Source organism: Pelodiscus sinensis, chromosome 27, assembly GCF_052426305.1.
Source record: "Pelodiscus sinensis isolate ZL-2025 chromosome 27, ASM5242630v1, whole genome shotgun sequence".
NCBI classification, from domain to species: Eukaryota; Metazoa; Chordata; order Testudines; family Trionychidae; genus Pelodiscus; species Pelodiscus sinensis.
Genome location: NC_143078.1, coordinates 3,016,913 through 3,044,707, shown reverse-complemented (window position 1 = coordinate 3,044,707; position 27,795 = coordinate 3,016,913). Strand labels below are relative to the sequence as shown.

At 43.2% G+C, this 27,795-nt stretch overlaps 1 long non-coding RNA gene across 1 annotated transcript in view; it reads left to right on the top strand.

The window, feature by feature from the left end:
• LOC142820883 (uncharacterized) overlaps window positions 1-27,795 on the top strand; it is a 292,695-nt gene that overhangs the window by 202,464 nt on the left and 62,436 nt on the right. The window lies entirely within an intron of this gene.

Sequence of the window (27,795 nt, the reverse complement as noted above, 5' to 3'; positions counted from 1 at the left end):
CCCTTCTCTGAACCTTTTCTAATGCCAGTATATCTTTTTTGAGATGGTGACCACTTCTGTAGGCAACATTCAAGATGTGGGCATACCATGGATTCTATCCCGTTTTTAATGATTCCTAACACTGTTAGCTTTTTGGACTGCCATGCACATGGAGTGGATGTTTTCAGAGAACTGTCCACAATGACTCCAAGATCTCTCTCTTGATTAGTTGTAGCCAGATTCGTCCCCATCATATTGTATGTATGATGTTTGTGAATGGGACTCCAGATCAATCTGCGCTTGAGTTTTATAGCTAGAGTTAACTTTGCAGGGAAGACAAAGTTCCTGAGCATCCACAACAGGTATGAAGGGTGTCATTTCATTATAGAAGAAAGAATAATGCTCCAAAACAGATGGCCCAAATCCTGAGCTCACTTACTTCCATGTCATTTCACTGGTTCCACTGTAAATGTAAGAGAAAAAAACTGTGATGTTAGTTTATTGCAGTGGGTCTCCACCTCTCCAGACCACTGTTCCCCTTCTGGAGTTTGATATGCCTTGTGTGCCCCCAAGTTACACCTCACTCAAACAACTTCCTTATAAAATCAGACATAAAAATTCAAAAGCTCCACAGCACACTAGTCATGAAATTTTGCTTACTGTCTCATGTTTACCATGCAATTATAAAATAAATCAATTAGAATATAAATGTACGTACATTTCAGTGTAAAGTATATCGCGCGGGGGGTGAGGGGTGCGGGGTATGATAGAGGTCTATAAAATCATGGCTGATGAGGAGAAAGTATATAAGGATAAGTTATTTACTTGCTCCCATAACACAAGAACTAGGGGTCACCAAATGGAATTAATAGGTAGCAGGTTTAAAACAAACAAACAGGAAGTTTTTCTTCATACAACACATAGTCAACCTGTGGAACTCCTTGCCAGAGGATGTTATGAAGACCAGGACTTTAACAGGATTCAAAGAAGAACTAGATATGTTCATGAAAGATAGGTCCATCAATGGTTGTTATCCAGGATGGGTAGGAATGGTGTCCTTGCCTCTGTCAAGAGCTGGAAATGGGTGACAGGGGATGGATCACTTGATGATTACCTGTTGTGTTCACTCCCTCTGGGATATGTGGCATTTGCCACTGTTGGCAGACAGGACACTGAGCTAGATGGACCTATGGCCTGACCCAGTCTGGCTGTTCTTATATTTTTAGTATGAACAAGTCATGTGAAATTTTAATTTGCACTTATTTCACTAGTGCTTTTTATGTAGCTAGAGATAAAACTAGGCAACTATCTAGATGGTTTCATGTACCCCTGAAAGTTCTCTACTTGTCCACAGAGGTATATGTTTCCTTAATTGAAAACTACTGGTTTGTTGCATCTAAACTAATTGTGGGTCCAATCCCATTCCCATGGGAGATATTGGGAAGGCTTTCCCTTCTCATGAACTGGAAAACACTGGACCACATAAGGGAATCCACAGCCAAGTAAGGCACTGCAATCTTCCCACAGCCTGCGGTTCACATACAAATTCAGTGCGTTAGGGCAGCCATGAATTACAACTTTCATGAAGGAAGGTCTGTAATGATACGGACAGGCAATTACTAGCTTGGTGCTTTAAGAAGAATAGTCGTACAGACACAGCCATAGACTAGCAGTCTGGACACCTGAGTTCAAGATCTGGCTCTTCCACAAACGCCTTGTGTGGCCATGGGCAAGTCCATTAATTATTCCATTTAGTTCTCGATCTGTCAAAATGAGAATGCTAATTCCTTCCATGTTTCCTTTCTTTATTGTCTTAAGCTCTTTCAGGAGAGAGGCTGTTCCTTACTATGTGTGCAAAGTTCACAGCTCTTTGGGGCCCTGTGTTTCTGTAACTGTGTGTGTGATGGGAAAAGTTTGTCAAAATTGAAGCTGTCTGGTCACAAACATCTACACAACTAAAATACCACATTTTTCATGTGTACTGTAGCTGCAGATTAGAATTGTTTGCCCTTCCTCTATGAATTTCTTTCCAAACAAATCTTACTTCTCCCTAAAACAAGTAAAAAAAAAAAAAACCCTTCATTTTTATCATCAGGATCTCTTACTTTTACTCTGGCTTTGAACATTTCAGTATGGACACTTTAAAAATTTGTCCTTTAAAACTGATTCCCCTCCCTTCCACCGCTGTACAGATCTCATTTCTGTGTGTTCGAGGCTTTTTACAAGAGTTTGGTGAGATGTGAAGACCAGGATATAAGCCGTACAAATTTTACAGTATTGAATTAAGACGCTAAACATTTAAACCAATTTTGAAAGGGTCAGACAATAGATCTTCCAATGGGACATAATAGGGAAAGTCATGTAGGTTGAGTCTGTGGGAATCTGAGTGAGACTGGAAAATACACTGCAGTTTCATTAATCCTTTACGCTTCTGTTTTAGAACTGGGAATTCTCTCTTGCCCAGTTATAATTTATGAGTTTGCTAAATCTTGGTATATTTCCTGTTACCTGACCACATTCTGCTCCTGGATAAATTTATTAATAAGAACACAGTATAATCCTCACTTTGCATTAGTGAAAACTCCAACTGGGGAGTTAATTTAATGTCAGTAAATGGTTCCATCAGGTATAAAGCTTCCTCCTTAAGTGGAGATTGTGACACAATTTAATTAAGTGCAAACACAAAATACAAAAGTTCCTCTTTTGGTTGGAATTAAGAACTACTTCTGTGCAAATGGTCAAAGCTGAAATGAAAAGCAAGATGCTACGCTCAATGGGAAATCCATTAAAATGCATATTTGCATACAAACAAAAGAGAAGATGACTTATCCAAGGTTATATTGTGAGCCTCTAGCAGAGTGGGAATAGAAATTGGGGGCCAGATCTCAAGTGGTGTAAATTGACCTGTAACCCTTGACCTATGACCATTAACACCAATGAGTCTAGTTCTAGGAGTCCTCACTCCCCGACTGCTTCTGTGACCATTGTAATTTTCCAACTTCCTCCCCGTTTCTTTGGTCAAAGTGCTCTGCTCTCTCATTTTTCAGCTAAGCGCCCCTTATGGTGGTGACAGCTCCCAAACAGAACCATATATTTAAAACACACAGAAAGGGACAGAATAAACTGAGAATTGTCTGTAGAAGAATCAGATGAAAGAAAATGGCAAAGGTATTCCCTTTCAGAGCTTAGAACTACTCTGTTATAGTCCTGTATGCTACCAGCAGTAACATTCACTGCTAACCTAAGGGTAGAGATTAATAGGACATTTATTTGATACCCAATTACCTGTCAAATGGCAATGCACTTTCCTGCCTTTATGCCTTGTTCCAAGTTAGCAGCAATAGAGCGTTGTATTGTAAAGTTACAACTGGCCACAAACATGAAATATGATTCCTCCGCTGCTCCCATCCCATTCTCTGCAGAGTGCCCCAAATAAGTTTTGAATTAGCTGGAACACATTAAGATGCTGCGATCGATCACGCCTCCCCAAGAAATGCCTTGAGCTGTGTCTCGTAAATAAATGCCTCCTTGCTCCAGGTCTGAGGGACGTGTTCCCATGGAAAGGACAGCTCTGCACATTTCACAGACAAAGCTCAATAGGGATGCCAAGAGCAGCAGCATTTATATGAACTGTCATTAATAACAGGACAGAGTGGGACATCCATTACAGGGTACAGCCGGATTCACTCATCACTAGAACCAATCTGGAATCTTACAGATGGGAAATTAAGGCACAGATTAAAGTGAAGAAAATTGTATGTACCTTGCTCCCAAGGGAGAGGGTACAGTATTGGGAGCCAAACAAATCCTTAGGGGAGAGCTGTTACGGAATTGTAAATAATCTCAAAAAATAAACAATTCTGACCTTGCCTGTGATGGGATTTCAGGAACTGGTCCCTACCTGCTGCAAATGAATGCAAGCGGCACTGAATTGGGTAGAGGGAGAAAAAAATCAGCTATTTTACATGGTGGAGCAATTCTCATTTACGCCAGTTGAGGACTTGGCTCCTGGCATGTTTCACTAGCAGGAAGTGGCATTTACTGGCAGCACTGGCATGTGAACGCTGCCAGAGAGAAAATGGGGTATAACAGAGGAGATGTTGCTAGGAAAATGTATTGTGCAAATTGTGGCTATTTTCATTTTTCCAGTAACACGGGAGTGGCATAGGAAGGTTTTTACCATGAGCCAGAGAAGAGGAGGGCTTTGTGCCCTGCTTTGTCCCTGACAAGACTTCACGATCAAAAGGCATTCTACATTGATGCTTGAAAAACTGTCATTTAGCAAGTGAAAAAAAATACTAATTTCCCTTTCTTGTTTATGCTTTATGTCAGCAGAGTTTGTACACCTGAGTTAGCAAGAATGAGCTATTTTACCAGCCTATAAATTATACTTCCCAGAATAATGCACTCGGCATGTAGCAATTGCTGCTTTAATCATCCTATTCTGTTATGATTGGTGGCTGTTGTGTCCTGGTCTCTGGAGAGCTCCAGGATTGTTTGCACGATCTGTAAATCTCTTGGCTGCTTCTAAATGGAACCCCGGAGTCACTGCACAGGTGAATCAATTCTTTCCCTTTGTGATTTTTTTTCTTTCTCTTCCTTTTTCTGTCTCTTTCTTGCCCTCTCTCCTTAGTGAATCACATTAGAATGAATGGTCTGCATTGTGTGCAAGATCAGACTAAATCGGGGGTCCCCACGCTGGGGGGGGCATGTCCCTTTTGGGGGCATGGAGAAACATGGGGGTGGCTCTGAGTGCCACTTTATCCCCAGTTCAATTCGGCATCTGGCTGTAGTTGCAGCCCTAAGCTGGTCCCATCCATAATCTGCAGGGGTGGAAAGAGGGCGGCATGCAAGGGAAAAGTTTGGGCATTGTTGGACATAATGATCACCACAGTCCCTTTTGGCCTTATAATCCATTAGCTCAGTAGGAAATGATTCTCTTTCCCTAGGCTGTTTGTTGGAGGAAGAGACCTCCTCTAGCTTAGTAGAAGCTTGTTTCACTCCTGTAACATTCTCTAGGTTAGTGGGGGGTTTTGTTTTCTGCTGTTAGAAGACCTGGAGACGGACGTTCATTCTCCATTGGGATCTTAGAGTGATCTCTATAAACTTCTATAGGCTTCATCCCAATTGAATTCTCCATTCTCTTGCACTTGGTGTGATCATTCACACCACAACAAAACGTGGCCTCTGTGGCTTGTTAGCTTTGGTGTACATGGTGACAAGGGGCCAGCGCAATGGTGAATTGGACTCGGTAGGAGCATAATGTTTGAGTTAGAAGGGCACTTTCAGCCTTGCAGGTGTATTGCCGTTTACACCGCTTCCCCCATGGACCCAAGTCACAATTGTCCTATGGGGGATGGTAGCAACTATACACCATTCCCCTCCCTGCTGGAGTTTATTAGGGGAGGTCAGGTGACTTATGACGGAGGAGGAGAGCTTAGGTGGTGTTTTGGCTTTGAGAACCTCATGGGAATTTGTTATGCATACTGCAAATGCACATTCTATATGCATAGTCATTCTTACCCCTGCTCACGGGGCATGTCTTACTAGCCAAGGCATGAGACTCTTCCAACATCTCTGTTTACAGTAAATGAAGTATGTTTTTTTTTCCTTCCCACTCTTAATTTTTCCAAGGATTCTGCAGACCTTAGCAATTAAATCATCTTAATTAAAACCCACTTTACCCCTTCAGAACTTGTGCTAAATATAAAAGAAAGAAACAAAAGAAATATTCACTGACAAAGAGCTGTAATTAACCCATGTCAGGAGCTTGATGCAAATTGGAAGTTTGAATAAAGACTGGTGAATATGAGTTAAGGAAGTGAGTCATCCTGGTTATCGTGGGATTTAATAGCTGCTATCGGAACGTGTCCAAAACTTCATGGTATATAAAAATAGGCTTGTTTGTGGTTACACCAGTGGGAATAATCCTGGTTGAGCACCTACTAACAGAAGGACAGTTGAATGAAGCCAGGCATTTGGTGTGGCAGCCGTTTGTATGAAGTGTCTGTTTCCTTTTGGCTGGCATATGGTTCCTCACTTCTGAGTTTGATTTAGAATTCCAGACTCAGAAGCACTTTAAATTCCCCACAGAACAGGAAACCAGACAACCCTTTGCTGGACTTGGAAATGAAGTTTTCACATCTTTTCTTCTGTATCTTATTTCTGAGGCCTCTTGGCTGCATTTGCATGGTCGTTCCTGTGCTTCTAGATAAGTGTCCTTTGCAACCACTGAAATCTACAGAGAGAATGTGTAGATCGGTACAGTATGCAGGCAGAGCTGGATTTAAAGGGGTGGATCTGCAGAAATAATAAAATATCTGAAAATATACCTAGCTCCTGGAACTAGAAGGAAGCTTGAGAGGTCATTGAATCCAGTCACCTGCCCTCAAGGCAGGACCAAGTACTATCCCTGATGGATTTGCCCCAGATCCCTAAATGGCCCTTTCAAGGATTGAACTCATAACTCTGGGTTTAGCAGGCCAGTGCTCAAGCCTCTGAGCTATTCCTCCCTCTACCTGCACATTTAACTGAAACTAATGGGAGTTTAGAGCACTCAGCACTGTAGGTCCTGATCTTGCAATCGGCTCAGCCCATACAGACCCCAAGCTTACCCAGAGTGATGGGGTGGAACAGCAGGCAAACCTTGTGACAAAGTCCATGTGTAAGGCATGCCAACGCTCTAGGGAAATGTAGAAAGCTTCTGTAGAATTTATTCAGTTATGTATAGCATTTAATAAGTCATGATAACCTTTTACGAAGCATCCCATAGAATGTAATAGGAAATTGTATCCTTGTAAAATAATTCCATAGGATGTTTTTAAAAAAAATTGTAAGGAGGATAGGTTTCACAGAGATAACCATGTGAGTTGGTTTCAGCAAACACAACAAGCAGTCCTATGGCACTTTAAAGACTAACAAATTTATTAGGGTATTAGGGCATAAGCTTCCATAAGCTACAACTCCCTTCCTCAGATGCGGAAAAGAAAAAAGAAAGACGGGGTGGGGGGGAAGGAGACAGAGATGGGAGTGTGACATCAGTGCTAATTAAATCAGAATGGATGTGGCTCATCTCCAACTGCAGGGAGAAGGTGAGAGTACCTGAATGGGAAATTATCTATTACAATGCGAGGACCGCCCCATGTGTGTGTTTAGACCTTGGTTCCGGGTGTCAGACTGGCATATGAATTCCAGCTCAGCACTTTTTTTCTGCAGTCTGGGTTTGAAATCGTTCTGTTTGAGAATGGCCACTTGCAAATCCAAAACTGTGTGTCCAGGGAGGTTAAAGTGCTCTCCCCACTAGCTTTTGGATGTTGCCATTCTGAATGTCTGATTTGTGTCCATGTATTCTGTGGTGTAGAGACAGTCTGGTTTGTCCGATGTACATGGCAGAGAGGCATGGCTGGCACAGGATGGCAGACATCACATTAGCAGATGGATGTGCAGGTAAACAAACCTTTGATGGAATGGCTGATGTGGTTAGGTCCTGTGACTGTGTCACTCGGGTAGATGTGTGGACAGGGTCTGTTGCAGGGATGTGTTCCTGGGTTAGTGCTTCTGTCGTGAGGAGTGAAGTTGGTGGTATTGACCTCTGGTTGGGGGGCTGTCTCTGTGAGGACTAGCCAAGGTCTGTGAGAGTGAGGGATCATCATCTAAGGTAGGTTGTGGATCCTTGATGATGTATTGGAGCGGTGTTAGCCGGGGTGTTCTGTTGCTTTCTTTGGTGGGTCTGTTCTGTAGTAGGTGAATTCTGGGTACCCACCTACCTTTATCATCTACATTCAATTCCACAGAACATGTCTTTAAGGATACATGCTGTATGAAGCTTTAGTGGGGTGGCAAGGTTGTTCCAAGACAAGCTTTAAACAGTTAGACTTATCAGTCAATATTTGTAAACATGATTTTACTGTTCACACAAACTGACGAAAAGAGTTCCACCAAACTCAGAATGTACAGATAAAATAAGAAGACAAATGGGCTTGAGTATCTCTCTGGTTTAAGGGTATTTAGTTTGTGTAAAGTGACACAATGCTGACTATTTGAGTTTTAATGGTTATAAAGGTGAACTTTTTGAATCTCTGCCTCTGACTTAAATAATTACTCTCCAACCACCCTGCCGTTGCTTGGCTATCACATAACATCCTGTACCGGTGAAACATTCAAATGGATAAGCACGTTCAACAATGAACCTCAATACTATGCATAGGAATGATTTTTTTAAATCGCATTCTCCTTCAGCTAATTATAATTGTAGCACACGCTTTCCGTGTGTTGAGCTGAATTCTTGCTATCGGGTAATCAGCCGGGGAGTGAGCAGCCCTTCACCTAGAAAAGGGAACAGATGGCGCTGATAATCTTTAACAGGCAGTCACCAAAATCAAAGTAATGAAGCAGCTGCACGTTTTCACTCTGGAGCCGTTGAAAGCAGAATCTTGATCAGTTCTGATGCTCACAGTGTGGCCGGATGGGGGTGGGGTCTTGAAGGTGGGTTTTCTGTCTCGCGGGCAGAAAAGGAGTTGCTAGTGTTGAGAATGTTTCATGACATCCTTGACAGCTGAGGGTGTGAACGTTGCTTGGAGTTCTACAGCGATCAGCGTCTGCAAGCCATGACTAGCTGGGAGTGCTTTGTCTTGATTTCAAAGAGGCCTGCAAGATAGCTGTCCCATTGAGAAAGGACCCAGGGGAAAAGTCCATAGAAAAATGCAAGCCATAATTTAACCTGAAATGGTCTGGTAGAACTATACAGGAGAGACATCTTAGAATTACAACGGAGAGACCGACACACTTCCATCTTGCGGTGAATTTAGAGAGAGGCGCTTGCTGTAACATGCAGATTCAATTTCAAAGCCCACATCCGGTACAGTACAGAGTAGCTGGCCATGCTACCTCCTCGGTACCTGACCCTTCCCACTTCCTGTCTCCTCCTGGGCCTGAGAGCGATGTAGGCCCACTTTGGCAGCTGTACACCATGGGGAGAATCCCTTTCCCCACACCCGTTACAGAGTAGTGTTAAGGACTATTGCAGAACCCAGAATTGCCTCCTTCCCTGTCGTCCTCTTCTCCCCCCATCCTCCACACGCACCTCTATAGCAGTAATGTGTCTGGAATCATAGATGCCTGGACTAAGCTTCTGGCTTTTGTGCCCCTTGGTCCTCTCTGGGCTAGTGACTGATGGCACCTATGTTCATGTAAGCCGATCATCTGGATTTTTAAAATGCCCGACAGTTTAGCTTAAATGCTTGGGTGTCAGTGTCTGGCACCTGCTAAACTTCCTTGGGAAGTTATAACGCTGGCAGTTGTTTGGAATTTGCTCCTCCACCACTTCCTGCTCACGCTTCCCTATTCTGTGTCACAAAATAGGACTTCAACACTGAGGGAACCAAGAGCCCCCTTCCATGGCCTACTAGAACAGAAGTGGCTGGTCTTAGAAAGCCAGCACGCTGAGTGAGGGTTTGAAGCTGAACCCCTTTCCGGCTCACAAGGCACTTTCGCAATCTCTCTCCGTTTCCAGAATAACAAGCGTAAAATAACTGGAAGTGACACACTGCCACCACCACTCAAGAGAGGACTATAAATACACCCTGACTGAACACAATAAATCGAGAGCGACGAGGGTGTACTCGACAGTGCATCATCTGCCATCTGTTTCCTGCTAACCCCCATTTACACAAGAAACCAACACTTGGAAACATTGGTTGGGAATAATTGTTTCTATGGATTCAGTGAACCATTTTTCAATACCAGTCCTGTGAAGACATTGCTCTCTTTGCGACTGACATGCCTTCAGAGACTTTCCAAGTTGAATAGTGATAGAAATGTAGCTGTGTTAGTTTGGTGTAGCTGAAACAAAAAACAGGACTATCTAGCAGGTGTTACGGGTCTTCCTAACCATATCACGACTCTCTCTTGTACTCCTGCTCAAACTCCCCTGTCTGCAGCCTTTGTCCACATATCTGATGTTTCAGAAGAAAGCAAAGTCGTCTCCACAGTGCCTCTGGCCAGATGTGGACTGAAAGGAGTTCAAATGGATATTAGGGGTTGGATCTAAATGTATTAAACCAAGACATGAAGGTTGCTCCTCCTCCAGATCGTCCCATTTTCATTTCTTCCCCATCTCCTGCTGGCAATACACTTGGCACATTGGCATAATTCACCCATTGTTACTTACCCAAAGCACATACAAGGTTCTCGGACACTGACACAGAACCTGGATTGATTGTGTGGCTTGCAGGAAAACCCAAACTGGGCTGGATTCATTACTAGGGAAGTTTCACGCAGCTTTAATTTCACGTTTGCTTATTCCTGTAGCTGTGAGACCCTATGGTTTCTCCCATCTAGCAGTTTGATTTCTCTGGTACTTCAACAAAGCCACCAGACTAGATATTCACCTTTCTAAATACTGTCTCAGAGACTGAACTGTGTTTCAGCTCTTTGGCACACTAGGCAGACAGGAGTTTAATTATTAGTGCCGTCAATGAAGTGGAAAACAAAGGGCCGGTTTGGTAGAAAAGGCATTACATTTCATTGATATTTTGCAACAGGACAATGGAGTCATTTCCATCTTTTTTGCTAACTGAGCCCTGGCCCTCTTGATTAGCAGGTGTCTTTTTAAAAGACACCTGCATACATCACGTCTTCAAAAATAAAATATCCAGAAATGGTTCCTCCATTGCTACAGCATCTGTTAACTCTAGAAAGCAAAAACAGAGTGTAGCACAGAAGAGTGCACTGCAACAAGCCAATGAGGGCTAATTAGCTCAGTGAGCATGTTTTAAATTGCTAAACATGAGTATATTTACTTTCCTGTTTGTCCCTAAGTGTTTGTAGTAAAAAAAATCAAAGTAGTGCTATTATGTGATTCCCTGGTGGTGTTGGCTTAGAAACTGACCTCTCTTGGCAGAAAGTGACTTGAAGTTGTGAATAACTTTGATGTTTGTAAATGGGAATTGCACAGGGAATATTTTTTAAAAAAAACCTTGATCATTTGGGTTCAGTTACTATGGTAATGATAGGAAGAGAACAAGCATCTAGGTGTTTTGTGGCTCGCATCTCTTCTACATTATGAGGGTTCACATAAACCCTCTATAATGTCTTATCCTAACTCAGGTAACTAGTTATGCTTGTATCTATCTTATAAATGCCTAATCTCTTTCTTAGGGATCTTGTTAAGTTTATGGCATCAACAGCACCTTATGGCAATGAGTTCCACAGGGTGTTATGTGTTTTGAATCAGCTATGTATCTGAGCTTTCTTCTACTTGGCTTCTTGGTTTTTTCCAATCTAAAATATAAACGTGGGCAGATACCAGACTCGGTAAAAACAGAAAATGTAAAACATTTGGAGCAAAGTTCCAGGAATAATCTGAACTCCATTCTTATCTTTATTTTCAAACTGAAACTGAATTGTCTTAAGATTCCTGCAGCAACCAATTAAACCTTATAGGTTGTTCCTCCTTTAGTAAAACAGCTTATCCGGCTTACCATTCAGCGAGAAAAATAAAATCCCAGATCAGCAATTGATCGGAAAGCCGAACAGTCTGTTTTAATGATCCATTTGTGATGGGATCCCCATGGGACATGCAGGAACTGGGGGACTGCTGTGCTCCCTGCACCTAGGCTGGAGAATTATCTCACAAAATGCTGTGCCAGCAGCCAGTAGCTCAACTCCTCCTGGTGCTCCTCCAGCCATTTGCACATGGAACCATGCACCTAGCTAGACTGCATGAATGCTCTCCAAGCCACTCATGCATGGGTGGTGGGTGAAGGCCCCACTGGAAAAGGCACGTCCAGGCCCCACCCCTTCTGCCCAAAGCCACACCCCTTCCCCAAGGCCACACCCCTTCAACAATCTTCCCCCTCCAGCCCTTAAGACCAATCCTTCCTGGCCTCTCTCTGTATAATTCATGAGTGCATGGAAGGTGGGTAATGCAGGCAAGAGAAGGCATTGCTTTCCCCAGACTGCCTTCACTGCCTGGCTTCCCAGGAGAGCTAGGCCTACGGTGCAGCAGCCCGGCTCCACAGTTGTTGCAGCCCCAGCCCTCCCAAGAAAGCCAGGAAGCTGGGCCACTAGCTGAGCCCTCCTGGATGGCTGGGCAGTGTAGGCAGTTTTGGGAAGGCAACGTGTTCCCTTGCCTATATTACCCACCTCCCATGCCCACTAGAGAGAGAGGCACCAGCCAGTCACCCCAGCCTTTGATCTCAGCAATATACCATTGTACATTGCCCAAGACTCCCCTGGACAGTGCAAGCTTATAAATGAGTTGGCCACTTCTTCAAAGGAAAGTGGGCATGCATCAGCCTTTGTAATCTGAGCGGAGTGGGGTGAAATAATGTACACCCAAAAAGGGTGGAGGGTACAACAATTTTGGTCAGCTCCTTAAATGCAGCATGTTAGTCTTTGCTCAGGGAAGCTGGCAAAATTCCCATCTTGACCAGAGGGAGTATTTTGTACCTGTTTCCAGTCTAGAGGATTCCAGTCTCCAGTCCTGACAGGCTGGTATTTTACACTGCCGCTAAACTTCATGTAAGGGTAAATAATAGTGGATAAGTTAACTCTAAAACATGGTTGCACTGCACTGCTGACAAATGGAACAGGTGGCTGCTTGCTACCCAGAGACCTTTCTCACCGACTATTCATCTGCTGGTGTCAAGAGGCAATGGGCTGTTGATAAGAGCCTTCTGGAAGAAAGCCGACATTAATACCAAGTGTCATAGCATGCACATTACTACTGTCGTCCCTTACTGAAAGAAAGGTGAAATAGAAATGAAGTTAAGGCCCAAAGCACGGAGGTATGGTTCCTTTTGGAATAGCTGAGCTGGAATTTCTTTAGCCTGTTTTGTTTTTTCAGTTTTATTTTAATTTCCTCCCTTTCTCTGTAATCATTACCCCAAAAATGGAGATGTTCCAGCACAGAGAGACAAAAATGCAACACTAGCTGCTATTTGTAGACAGCCCTCAGAAGTGATGTTTCCAACATAATTGATGAAAGGGAAGATTTTGGATATGCAGGAACATAATATGCTAATACATGGACACCCTTGATTATCGTTCAGTACTGAGCAACAAGGAGGAATTTGGGGTATACCTAACTAAACAAGTTAGATGAAATTGACTGTAGTAGTGCTGCACACAAATCAATTAGACTCATGTACTGTTGATTTAAAAGGAACACAAGAGGCCTGTGCAGTTCCCTGCTCCATCACAGACTTCCTGTGTGATTAGGAGCAAGTCATTTTGTGCTACAGTTGCCTGCTCTGCAAAGAGGATAAAAGCCCCCCCACACACACCTTGCAGGGTTGTTGAGGAAAAATGCATTAAAGATTGCAAGGTTCTCAAATACTATGGTGATTGGGGTTACCTAAGCACCTAAGACAGACAGGAACTGTGCTTTATAATGTCCAATAGGTTCCATTTATGGCTTAGGGCAGAGCTACTCAACTTTGGAAGCCCCGGGGGCCACAATGATACTCTCAGCACATGCCAAGGGCCGCAACTTAAATGTGGTTGTATATACATGCAAATATATATGCAAATAGCTTCTTTCACACAATGCTCCAGCGCTCCCAGCACCTCTTCTGCGGGGGCTAGAAATGCCAACACCCTGTACTTGTCTGTTCCAGACAGCCCTTTTGCTTGCGTCTTTCAATGGTCACCCTGCCTGGGAGATGCCTCGCCGTTGTGGAATGTGTTCCCAGTGGAGCCATGTTCAAAGCATCCCACCTGTGGGCCGCGTGTTTAGCCAGGCATAAGCCCAAACCGCACCATGGGCCGCAAACAAACAGGCTGCATGTTGAGTAGCCCTGAATTCGAGTGTTAGTTCTTGCCTTGCTGTTTGGAATACTGTGCACATCTCCACAGGCAGGAAGGTATCACACTGCAATGAAAAAGCCATGCTGGCTAGGGGAGAGGAATATATTTGTCACTGGCAAATGTGTATATTTTGTAGAACTGGTCAGGAAACTTTTTTTAATTTAATTTTCTAGAAAATGTTCCAGTTTTGTTGAGAAAATGAAAACTCAAACACCAAAAAAGAAAAAACAGGGGGAGAGTTTGGAAGCAAAAAATAAACATTTGCAGTTTTCCCTCTCTGTATATAATTGGCTGGGGAGGTTGGGTAACCTCTACATTCTGAAAAAAAATGTATTTTGCAAAAAGTCATTTTCTGTTAAAAAAAAAAAAAATCAATCTGATTCTGCACTTTCAGCCAGCTCTAGTATTTTGGCAGATGAGCATTCCTGAAGGTTGGACTTGCCCAGCAAAAGGTCCATGCACCACTCAGTTATCCAGGGCTTTGGTGAACATGCATATTGTCTCATCAGTTCTGCTTGGTGTAGCTCCAAAAAACAGAGCCGGCTCCTCAGCAGCTCTGACTTATGCAGTTCTCCAGAACTCTGTGACTCACTGTTGCTGATCTGAATGTTCTGAGAATCCCATGCTAGTTCTCAGTACAGACAGACTCATAAACCACAACATCAGAGACTCATACAATTGCACATCCTCTAACATGATCTGTGCCAGCAAAGCCCCTCTGCCATGTATATTGGCCAAACCAGACAGCCTCTGCATCAAAAGATAAACACAAATCAGACATCAGAAATGGTAATACACATAAACCTGTAGGGAGCATTGTAACCTGCCTGGTCACTCAATCATGAATTTAAAAGTAGCCATCCTCCTATAAAGGAATTTCACTAACCAGTTACAGAGAGAGTCTGCAGAACTGGAATTCATCTACTGATTTGACACTGTTATCCTGGGCTTGAATAATGATATTAACTGTTTAATACAAAGCCAGTTTCTCCTGACTTTAACATCCATATTTTCACATCAAAAGCTATGAATGGGACACATCCAGCCCATTAACCTCATTAGCATGGGTTCTACAATTGGCAGGTAATACTTCTGCTGTTATATATATTAATCTCCAGTTTTGTTATTTCCATTCCATCTCATCTGATGAAGTGGTTTTACCCATGAAAACTCATATTTATATATATTTTTGTTAGTCTCTAAAGTACCACATGACTACCTCTCTGAGACATTTTGATTTTTGTAATGCTTATTCTTCCTTTTTATCTCCTTTTATCTTTTACTGAGATTTGTATTTGGCTCTTGATATGCCCTTTCATGAAAGGGATCTTTGCTCTTGATCAATTAGGCATGAGTGTTCATGTGCATCTGCATAACAGCTTTTGAATTTATAACAAAGTGCATCAGCAAATAGCAGCTACAATTGCTCTCTAAAGCATACAAAGAAGGAATATGTCAGGACTGGGGCTTGCTGTCTTTGAAAGAATGTGTCTTGTGGACATGTTAGTATCAGACTCCTGATTGCTAATAATTATACCTCACATTCTAAAAATGAGTGAGATCTTCAGGATAAATGGGAAGGTATCATGGTGAATGTTCTCATCTGATTGAGAACAACTACATTTTTAAAAAATCATCTACAGTTGCAGACAGACTTCCACCCAGCTCCAGTTCTAGCTTTGTCTGCCATGTGTACCACATCCTACTTATCTCTTTATAGAGAAAAGAGAGGCATCTAGTGGCTGAGTCATGTACTTAACACATAATCACAGGCAGAAGACTCAGATGCAAATCTTAGTCTGATTAAATAAATTAATCTACTACTTTTTAGTATCTTGGATAAATTGATGCTGCTCCAATCCCACTCTTTAGTTAAAGAAACAGAGATGATTACCCCCGACCAAACAGACACCCAGGAAGTTTTCACGAAGAAGCATTGAAAGTGAGGGAGATTTTGTATAAAGCACTTCAAAATTGCTTTTATTTGCTAGGAACAGCTTCTAGCAAGATGAATAATTCAGGAGTGAAGAATATATTTTGAGTCAGAGTAGCAGCCCTTGATCTAAACCTAATTTGTTGTCAAAAAGAGTTAAAGGTTTATAAGTTGCATTTTATCCTGAGCAGTATAATGGAATGTAAATACATATACAGGGTCTGGTTCTCCTCTGTTGTATGCTGCTGTCATTTCATTGAGCTCTGAGGACCTGAGCTGACATAAATCCAATGTGGAAAATCATGTCCCTTTGTATTTTCATGCTAATAATCCATTAACATATAACTGTGGTCCACATTGTGCAGCAAAGAGTCATAGCCATGATTTGAGCCAAATTAGAACAAGATCTCTGGGATTATGGGGCTTGATTGCAGATTTGCAATGGAGGTATACAAGTTTCACACTTTAGATCTGTATGTTTTGGACTTGGGGGTTTCCAGGTCATTTCCCTGTCAGTGCTCAGCAGTTGAGTCTTATCCTTTTACATTGTCTGAAGACCTAATGACTCTAATAGAACAATTTAGAAATGAATCTTTGTGCCACCTATTTGAGAATAAATGTAGCTTAGCAGTAGGAAAAATCTTCAGACATAAGCATGAAACCATGTTATAAAGCCCATAAGGTCCTAGATAAAACAGAGAGAGCTGGGAATGTGTTTCACTTTTTTATAGACCAGAAAACAGACTAGCTACATACTCCACATCGCCGCTTTGTCAAAACTCTTTGACCAGTTCTGTTTAGCCTGGGTAGTGCATTATGGAAAAAATCATGGATGCCTCTTGTACTTAAATGGACACTTTCAACATTCCATTGCTCTAGCAACTGACAATGGTATGACCTCGTGGGCAAACTGACTGCCCGATATTGCAGTACAGAGACACTCAGCTCCTTTGGGGTAGGACCATTTCTGAGCATTTCTTCATCTCTTTTAATCTCTGTGTCACTCAGGGACTCGCAGCAACTGACAGCCCAAAAATGCCTCTAGATAAGGAAATAAACACCAATCCCAATGGCAAGGACGGCATCTGCCTACCCCAGTCATGAGCCACACATCTATAAATATTTTTCTTACATAAGAACAGCCACACTGTCCAGTATCCTGTCGGCTGACAGTGGCCAATGCCAGGTGCCCAAAAGAGTATGAACAGAACAGGTAACCATCAAGTGATCCCCCTCCCATGTCACGCATTCCCAGCCTCTGACACACAGAGGCTAGGGGCGCCATTCCTGCCCATCTGGGCTAATAGCCACTATTGGACCTATCCTCCATACATGTGTCTAGCTCTTTTTTCAACCATGTTAAAATCCTGATCTTCGCAGTGTCCTCTGGCAAGGAGTTCCATAGGTTGACTGTGCCTTGTGTGAAGAATTATTTCCTTGTGTTTGTTTTAAACCTGCTACCTATTTATTTCACTTGGTGACCCCTAGGTTTTACGTTATGGGAACAAGTTAATAACTTTTCCTTATTCACTTTCTCCATACCTATCATGATTTTATAGTCTTCTATCATCCCCCCCCCCTTAGTCTCCTCTTTTCCAAGCTGAAAATTCCCAATTGTATTAATCTCTCCTCATATGGCAGCTTTTCCAACCCCCTCATCATTTTTTGCCCTTTTCTGCACTTTTTCCAGTGCCTAGAGATCTTTTTTGAGATGAGGCAACCACATCTGCATGCAGTATTCAAGATGTGGGCGTCCCATGGATTTATACAGAGGCAATTCTTTGTCTTCGTCTCTAGCTCTTATTTAATTATTCCTAACATTCTGTTTGCTTTTTCAACTGGTGCAGCACATTCCTCTGGGGAAGCTTTTGGAGGCTTTCAGGAGCCTCTGGGGATGCAGGTACCTCACACAGGTAATACACTGACTCGTTCTGGGTTTGATAATTCCCCTGCAGTCCCATGTCCTGCTGTGTGTTCGCTGCGGGAGCCCCATGGCCAGTTTTGTTTTGATTTGCATGCTCTCCGGTGCCCTAGTTTGCTGTAGTAGGGAGTGTGCCAACCTTTTTCACCACTTGCAAAGATATCACCTCTCTTCCCACCCTCCCCATCTTGGCCCCTCAGTGGGATTTGAAATTTAACCCAGTCAGGAGATCCTTAATCTCAGAGTAATGTGTTCAAACCCCTTTGGAGTGATACTACTAATGACCCAGCCCCTTTGACTATAAGAAGAGTTTGAATTTGGAATCTTTAGAGATTCAAATAGTTTCTCTCTGCTGTATGAGCTAAAGGAGTGACTCCTTTTAGCTGGCATAGCAGACCGATGTGTCCCTTAGTCTCTCATGGATGGCCCTCATATTCTCCTGGTCTCTGGGGACTGCTTGTGCAAGTCTCTGGGGACTGCTTGTGCAAGCAGATACAGTGAAGTCTTTAACACAGGGGATGGCAGCAGAGTTCCCTGTAAGCTGGGCAGCCGCTCCAGGACAGATATAAATGCTGCCCAGCTGATTAGCAGTGCCCCCACTACTGGGTTTTTTGTTTCTACTGGTGGTGCACATTCACACATGCCTTCATGCTCATAAAATTATTCCACATAAGGATGGAAAAAACCTACACCTGGACGGAAAAGATTAGAGGGAACGTAAGAGGGCAGCTGTTCTGAGTAGTGGTGAATGGCAAAAAGGAATTCCCATCCTGTAGATATTTTGAAAACATTTTCTGTCTCAAAGCATTTTCTGTGGACTAAGAAACACATTTTTGAATTTCCCTTCAGGGTGCTCAAAATGCTGCCTTACAATAATTCATAACATTTTCTTTTGATTGTGACCTTTTCATCTGGCATGCCCTTTTTTTAATCTGATTAACTTAAATTTCAACACAAAAACATTGTTTAGAGTGGGAAAATTAGGACATGTTTTGGTCTTAATTGTGGAGACAAATCATTTCTGTGTGTTTTCTCAAGCCAGGAAATCAACTGAATGCATTCCTGTTTCTCAAACAGCTTCAGTTTCAGCAAATCCGCCTTTGTGGGGAAATGATCTATCAAATATTGGCCAGCTCTAAATCAGAGCTGCTATAATATTCAGTGTCATGCACCTAAGAACATGGCCTCCCCGCCCCTGACCCATTCTGAATCCTGAACAGCTGCTCCCAGGCAGCACCTGTACCCCTGGTAGCTGCATCTATAGCTTTGGTGAAAATACTGTGGTGGGAAAGACCATAAACCAAGAGCGCTGACAGTCCTAATTACACCTCTCTCTAGTTACATTTCCAATTCTGCTTGTCTGCAGCAATGCAGGCTTCTTAGCAAGGGTGACCTTTACAGATTGTACACCTGATTTGAAGCCCCTGGAAGTCAATGGGGATTGTTCCATTGTGTTTTGGAGAAAGAGGGTGGGCAAAAATTTGAGGTATTTTATACTAATATGGCATATACCTCCTTCACAGGACCCTTTAGGAAGGCCAGTGCAGGCTGTGTGTGAGAGAGAGTGCTATCTAGGAGTTAGAGCAGAGAAGGCTAGGTATCTGGGCTCCTGGGTTTGTTCTTACCCATGCCCTGGGCATGCTGTGTGATCTGGTGTTTCACTGCTGTGGGCCAGGTTCCCTGATTTGTGGAAAAGGAGACAAAAGCCCTTCCCTGTCACAGAAGAGAGATGACCTGGCGTGCTGGCATTATCAGGGAAACTGGGTGAACTATTGACAAGAATGTCAGACTGTTTATTGGAATCAAATTACCATTTTGGGCTTTTTATCCAATACTGATTCACGGCAGATTTTGTCATTATTTATCCAGCAATATAAATGATGGAATAAAAACCAACCAAGCATAGAATTCATCATGAATAAATGTTCATTATGCTACTAGTTCTAGGCATGCTATTGATGAACTAATGCTTGATCTCTCTCCAACTCATCTGAGGAAGTGGGTTGTGCCCATGAAAGCTCATGATACTATAGATATATTTGTTAGTCTCTAAGGTGCCACAGGACTAGTTATTTCTAATCCCTGATGAACCACTCACATGTGTATTCACTGCCAGTGAAGCTGTTACTGTCTTGTGATCCCCATGAGAGGAAATGGCAAAAAGAGATTGTAAAGGGGAAAGCAAATGTTTCTTCTGGTTTATCAGAGAAACTTGAAGTGACTCCCCATTCCAGGAGAGCGATTCTGGCTGCTTATGCACTTGTCTGTGTCTGCAAACCCCAAGACCCACCTAGAGGACAGTGTGAAGCTCCATTTTGGAATTCTAGAGAGAGAAGACGGGCAAAGTAATCGCTTTATCGGCGTGGGTTCTGTGGCGAAACAGACGAGATTGTGAGCTGCGCAAGTTCTGAAGAAGAGCAGGTTACTCTATCAGAGATGATCTAGATGGTGCTTGGTCCTGCTATGAGAGCTGGTGACTGGACTTGATATTCTCTCGAGGTGCCTTCCAGTTCTAGTGTTCTACGATTCTAAAAGCCATGTGCAGCTGGAAAGCTTGTCTCTTTCCCCAACAGAAGATGGACCAATAAAAGAGATTACCTTTCCTGACCTTGTCTCACTAGTATCCTGGTTGCAAACATAACCACCATGACACTCCAAACCACTTCTGTAATTATAAACAGTCCCCAGTGGTATAATATCAGAGTGGCAGCATTGGCCAAGTCACTTAATTGCTGTGTGCGGGACTAACACTCACAGGGGGGATAGCAAGCCTGAAATAGTTCTAAAATGCTTTGGGGGCACCTCCGATAAATAGGTGCTACAGAAATCAGGATCTGCTTCATAACTGCAGTTAACAGCTAAAGTCGCAATCCTTATGCTTTGCTAGCCAGATCCTCCACTGATGTGAACTGAAGTCGGTGGTAACACACTGATAAACACCAGTTGAGGCTCATGTTCAGTGTTATAATTATTTTATCAGTCTTGTTGAAATAGCCTCCCTCATTTAGCCTGGAGCCTCATCCTTTTGTTCTCCCAGAGAGGAACTAAGCCATCATTTGGGAGGTTGCATTGCAACGCAAGTCATTTCTGGATCATCTGACAAAAATGCAGGATGGCTGTCAAATGTCTGTGTGCTGAACAAACAGGAGCATATAATAAAGACTTAATTATAAAACCTAATGGGGTAAGACTATTATGATTTGTAGAAAATTGGTCATTAACTGCAGGGGTATGAAAAACAAACATTTTTTTTTCTGGCATTTCCATTCAGCCACTCTGAACAAACACACAATGGGATATTTAGAAATGTAACCAATTATTCAGTGTGGCAAACGTAATGGGCTCATTTTTATGGGGCTCGTTTCTAGTCGCTGGAGTGGGCTTGGCTAACAACTTTACGGCCCAAATTATAATAAAATCTTGAGCATTTTCCCCACAATTGAAGACATGAACGTGCTTTTCATCTGCTTTGCTTTGGAGCTGCTGTGCAGAGACAGAATAACCTCTGCATCTGATTGGAAGAGAACAGTGAGAAGGAAATGGGGAATTAACTCTTCACACATTCCATGCAATGAGCTAGTGAAAAGAAAGCTGGGATAGCTGGACAGATACGTACACTGAATATACTCAGATGATCTTGGTGTAACTCAGTGTCAACAACAGTCAAGACATGTAAGTTGGATGGTGCCTGATTCTCCTCACGTTTACATTACTTTCACATTGAATTGGAGTGACTCCAGATTTAACCTGGGGAAAATAAGAACGGGATCAGTCCCCACGTTTCCATACATAGTTAACTTGGCCTGCAGTGTGTTGCCTGATCTAAGAGTACTTATGAATGTCCAGTTACCACCGTTCGGGTTGTCAGGTCCTTTGTCCCAGGATCAGGCCCAGTATTTAACTATTCTGTGACTGGGAACCTGATGTGCAGAGGTGCAGCACTCACCCTATAGGAACTCCTGTGTATTTACAAATACAGTTCACACAAACAGCCCAATTCCATAAGGTAGATGGGGAATGTACATCTCTATTTCCATCCCCTATACTCACACCATTCCTTCTAGAACAACCTGAGGCGTTAGCCATCTTCCTCATCACCTTCATCTTCCCCATCATCACTACTGGCCTCATTCCAGCACCTCTCAAGGACTATGTCTCCTTCTCCTACTGCCCGTAGTCTGGGATGGCACTTTCATCATGGGTTATGCTGAAACATATGTTGTTATGTTTGATGCATATTCAGTAGGGGATGTTCCCTTTTCTCCTCATTTCTATTTCTTTACGTTACTAATGATGAAGTGTCTTTTTCCTATAGGTCAGTATATCATCGATATCAACTTATCATACGTGTCAGTTTGTTACCGTGGGCCTTCTGTGGTTGTCTATCTCAGTTGTTATTTCTGTCCTACCCAGTTATTCAGTCTGGTCTTAACCGGTTATTTCGGATTTTTCCAAATAATGTACCTGCTAAGTTTGAGGGTATTCTTAGAACCCTCCTATGCCCTTGAAGATTGATTTATCGAGGTGAAAGGTCCAGAATATACGGGCATTGACTTTGCGATCTGGGTGAAAGGTCCCAGGCATGTGCATGCTGACTTTGCCTTAGCTCAACACCACAATGTGGCCTGTAAGTCCTTCATGTGAAGCCAAATTGCCAATATAAAGCTACTGAAACTTCTTATAATAAACATATAATCAAAGCCATTAGGAAATAATAAATCTATAGAGGCAAGCAAATAGGTCTGCCCTATAAGCTACAAGTGGTGGTCTTTAATCTGTGCAGGGTATGTAGTTATAGTTTTCTGCACCATGGTCATAGAATCATAGAACACTAGAACTGAAAGGAATCTCAAGAGATCATCAAGTCCAATCCCTGCTCTTACAGCAGGACCAAACACGGTCTAGATGAGTGTTTCTTAAACTTTTTCAGTCTGAGGAACACCAAACAATATTTTTTTCATGAGGAACACCAGGAATTTTTTGTTAAGCAAAAAAAAAAAGGGGGTTGGCGGGGGGGGGGGGGGAGTCAGTGGAAAGTTATTGAGCAAAAAGAAAGGTCACCTGCCCCTATAAGGGCAGCCATTTTGAATTCTGTTGTTCTCCATGGCATACCTCCAACTGCCTTGAGGTGTGCCACAGAACACAGTTTAAGAAACACTGGTCTAGATCATCCCAGATAGATGTCATGAGCACCCAGTATTAACCTCACCATTGTCCTGATGTTCAACCATCCAGCTCTCCAAATTCCCGTCTTCCCTCTCTCTCCCATCTACCACAGCCAGGAGGGAATCTGAGAACAAAGAGCTGGGGGCAGGTGGAGGTCTCAGGTCATAGTCAGGGTGGAAACTATGATGGGACATCATATATTTGGCCTTGTCTACACAAAAAAGGAAGATTGCCGTTGCTGTGATCCATTTTCCAGTGTTTGATTTACTGAGTCTAGTTAAGACTCACTAAATTGAACTCAGAGGACACCCCATCAACATCCAGAACTCTTCCTTTTGTGAGAGTAAGGGAGGCCAACAAGAGCGCTTACTTCCGTCAGCCTCCCAAGCTTGGTAGGGTTCCCACAGTGGTTTAAGGTAAGATGACTCTACCTACATATTCTACAGATTCTATGTAGCTAGAGTTGCGTACCTTAAGCCAAGCTGCCCTGTCCAGGGTAGACCTAGCCTAAGATAAACCTGATCCTGTCAGCTACATTACACCCAAGAAGGGGATTAATTTCCCTTACTTGACATGAAGTGTACACCTCAGTGATGCCTCAGTACCTCTGGTGGCTAAGGCAGAGCCACACAATACCAAGAGGGATGTCTCTACAGCACCACAAGAGCCTTTACGTTCCTGTTGTGTCACTCTTTAAGTGGCAGAAATTAACTTGGTCCCATGTTACGGTCTAGTCTCCATCACTGAGTATACAGCTTCCTCTTAATGAAGGTTATTGGTCTGAGATTAATTTCGGGGGGGTGGGGTTTGGGGGGTTAATGCTGAAATAAATCAGAAACTTTTGAAGCCGGCTTTCATCAGATTGACGCATGTTGTGGGCTTCTAATCTGAATCTGGGAATAATGGTTTTGTGCAACCAAATACAGTGGTAGCAAGAAATAGGTCATTTTTAATTAACTGCAGTTAATATGGTTGATTCCAAACATGCCCTTACTTCTAATATCAATCATCAAATAGCCTTTTTCAGAGCAATTATTCTAACAAAATGGGTTGCTATCATAGTTAACAATTTTCATAGTAATGTGTTAATTGCCCCATCGCTTACCTACCCTCTAATCAACAAGCTAGGTATTAGTTTCTGGTTGTGATTGATTTCAGGGGACTTAGCACTTAATTACATTTTCATAGTCTGTTTTGAATCCTTGGAGGAGTGAGACACTTTCCCTTTGGCTTGGAATGTATCGTGTTGAAGGGGTCGGAGTAAATTATTCCAATTCATTCCGAAGCATGCTTCTCATGATTGGTTTGTCACTGCTGATTTCTCTTGCCCACACCAGTTGTAAGCATTACATTAATAAATAAATCTGCTTTAAACCAATAACTATTATGTTATGGGAATGCATTTCCAGGGTGGATGGATAGAGAACTTGATAACAATCAGTAAAAGCGTTGAAATCATATAGGTTGTTTCGGGGTTAAATATGCTACATAAGTGCAAGTTTATTATAATTTGTATTCCTCCTTCTTGTGTTTCCAGGTAATTGTATGTGTATTTGTCAGTATTTGTCAGGGATTGCCAGATAGGATCAGAGGGAGAGGGGTCGGTCTAGTACTGTCTTTGTGTGAGGCTGTGATCAGCTGTTTCAAAGGAAGGTGCAGAATAGGGTTCAGCAAAGGTTTCTTCCTGACCACCGTCAGAGATGGGATTAAGCCTGGAAACACAAGTGTTTCTTAAGTCTTGTAATGTTCGACATTACATAGCTACAAAGCAGTGTTCCTTGTAAGCTGAGCACTTTGGCAGCTGCTCAGAAGAGATTCTAATGCCACCCAGCTGATTAACAGTGCCCACAGCTAGGTTTGGTTTCTACTGGTGGTGCACATTTGCACATGCCTCAGTGCACATAGAAAAAATATTCCATACATGGATGGAAAAGATTAGCGGGAACACGCTGTAAAACAGTTATTGATACTGGGGTTGACTTTCAAAAGCACACAAAAAAGAAAGTTAGGGACTCCCAGTGCCAATGGGAGTTGGGTGCCTAATTCTCCTTTGCTTTAGAAAATCTGCCTCATTATATGACAGAGAAGTCTTTAGTAGGCTGCAACCCCAAACCAGGGACCCACTAACCCAGTTCAGAAAGCACAACAATGGACCCAGATCTCCGAAAGATTGTTGTAGGGTTCCAGGGGCATATGAGCTTTGTGCTGACCCTCTGCACAGGAATGAATTTCATCCCTAAAGTAATGAATTGGGTATAACTACCCCCTTGGATGTGCTTTCCATTGTCAGAGTCTTACTCAGCTGAGAGGCTACAAAAGATGCTAGGCAATAAATAGAGAATTTAAAATGGCTTCTCCTGTTGCACTTGCTGCTGGATGACCTATTTAATGGTGTGAGCAGCTTGCAGGCAGGAGAATCCAGAACCCTGCGTGTAGAAGACATTGGCTCTTCTACTGTCAGGTTTCTTTAAGGGGAGTGAAGCCTAGACCGCTCTCTCTATTCCCATCACATTGTAGCCAGGGGCTTATTATTCCTTCTTAGAAAAGGGCCTCGTTAATCAAATGTTCTGGAAATGCATGTGATTAGCTGCATCAAAAGCATGAATCCTCATTAAGGAGTAATGAGAAGCCAGGCTCGGTGTACACTGTGTGGGAATGTACTCCAGTGGACTCCCTGTCTCCTCTAGAAGAGGTGGGATTTGAAAAGGATGCAGGGGGTATCATTGGAATAGAGTAGTTAGCAAGGAAAGAGGAAGAAACGGTATGTACGGGCATTACGAGCACATTTTAAGGAAAGCGAGGGTGAGTCATGTAACGGCTTTTCACATTGGGGTTACTCTGTTGGCTGCAGTGCAGCCCTTCCTGATGTTCACTGGTGCAAGGGAGACTGAATTTAGCATTAGGGTGCGAAGAAGGAGAACATCAGAATGGCCTGACTCGGTCAGACCAATGGCCCATCCAGCCCAGTGTCCTGTCTGCCAACAGTGGCCAATGCCAGGTGCCCCAGAGGAAGGGAACACAAGATGTAATCCTCACGTGATCCCACCCCTGTCACCCATTCCCAGGCAAACAGAGGCTAGGGACACCATTCCTGCCCATCCTGGCTAATAGCATTGATGGACCCAACCTCCATGAATCTATCTAGGAGAGGCTTCAAAGGAGAGGTTGTGTTAGGTTATTTGGTGGCCAATTTCTGCTCTCAGCTACCCTGGCGTCGATCTGGAGAGACTGTTGAAGTGAGCGGCGTTTGTCATTGAGACTGGAGCCCTTTGAGTGTTTACAGTTCTATACGCCAGTATGCGCGCCAAATGCCTACTGCACAGCACTACAGCTGCCCCTGCCCAATCTCTCCTAGACACACTCACCTACAGGATCTGGTCTGGAAACCCGACTGCTTGGTGAAAGTAATGGGCCTGGTGCATGAGGGGTGATTGACACAGGTGTAGTGTGGATGTAAACCAGGGGCAGGCAAATACCTGCCTGCTGGCCAGACCCAGCTGACCAATCTTAACTCTTGGTGGGCTCCCACCACTATATTTACCTGTGCCTCCACGGGTCTGGGTGACTGCACTCCCATTGGCCGGGGATCGCCATTCCTGGCCAATGCAAGCTGTCCCAGTCCCCGCCACTTCCCTGCACTCCCATTGGCTGGGAACGGCAATCTGTGACCAATGAGAGCTGCGATTGTTGGTACCAGCAGCCGTGCAGGTAGATATTGCAGTGGCAGCCTGCAGGAGCTGACCCTGGTGAACCACTGCCATGTTATTACCCTCCCTTTGTGTACACTGTCAGCAAATAAGAGAACCTGTGTTAAGAGAGTTGTGACAATATAAGGTGCAAAGAAGGGGTCATCACAGTTCAGTAGCCTTAAAGAAGGTCTTGTACTGCTCCTCTTCTGTTGTCACCCAAGCCCCATCCTCTGCTCATGAGCAAACCCCCACATCACAATTTAATGTGGATAAGTGTAAAGTAATGCACATCGGGAAAAATAACCCCAACTACGTACAGTATGATGGGGGCTAATTTGGCTACGACAAATCAGGAAAGAGATTTTGGAGTTATCGTGGACAGTTCTCTGAAAATTTCCACGCAGTGTGCAGCGGCGGTCAAAAAGGCAAATAGGATGCTAGGAATTATTAAGAAAGGGATAGAAAATAAGACCCAGAATATCTTACTGCCCCTGTATAAAACTATGGTACGCCCACATCTTGAATACTGTGTACAGATGTGGTCTCCACACCTCAAAAAAGATATTTTGGCCCTCGAAAGGGTTCAGAAAAGGGCAACTAAAATGATTAGGGGTTTGGAACGGGTCCCATATGAGGAGAGGTTAAAGCAACTGGGACTTTTCAGTTTAGAAAAGAGGAGACTGAGGGGGGATATGATAGATGTCTATAAAATCATGAGTGGTGTGGAGAGGGCCGATAAAGAGAAGTTATTTATTAGTTCCCTAAATAGAAGAACTAGAGGACACCAAATGAAATTAATGGGTAGCAGGTTTAAAACTAATAAAAGAAAGTTCTTCTTCACACAGCATGTAGTCAACCTGTGGAACTCCTTGCCAGAGGAGGCTGTGAAGGCTAGGACTAGAATAGAGTTTAAAGAGAAGCTAGATAATTTCATGGAGGTTAGGTCCATAAAAGGATATTAGCCAGGGGATAAAATGGTGTCCTTGGCCTGTCTGTCAGAGGCTGGAGAGGGATGGCAAGAGACAAATCGCTTGATCATTGTCTTCGGTCCACCCTCTCTGGGGCACCTGGTGCTGGCCACTGTCAGTAGACAGGATACCGGGCTAGATGGACCTTTGGTCTGACCCAGTACGGCCGTTCTTATGTTCACTCGGACACACTCATGCCAAACTTCAGCCCCACTTTGGATCTTCTTTTCCGTAATTCTATTGCAGCGGGAGGAAGCAGAAGGCAGTAATACACTGGGTGCATTACACTTCAGATTACTTTTGCCAATCACAACCATTTAAAAATGGACT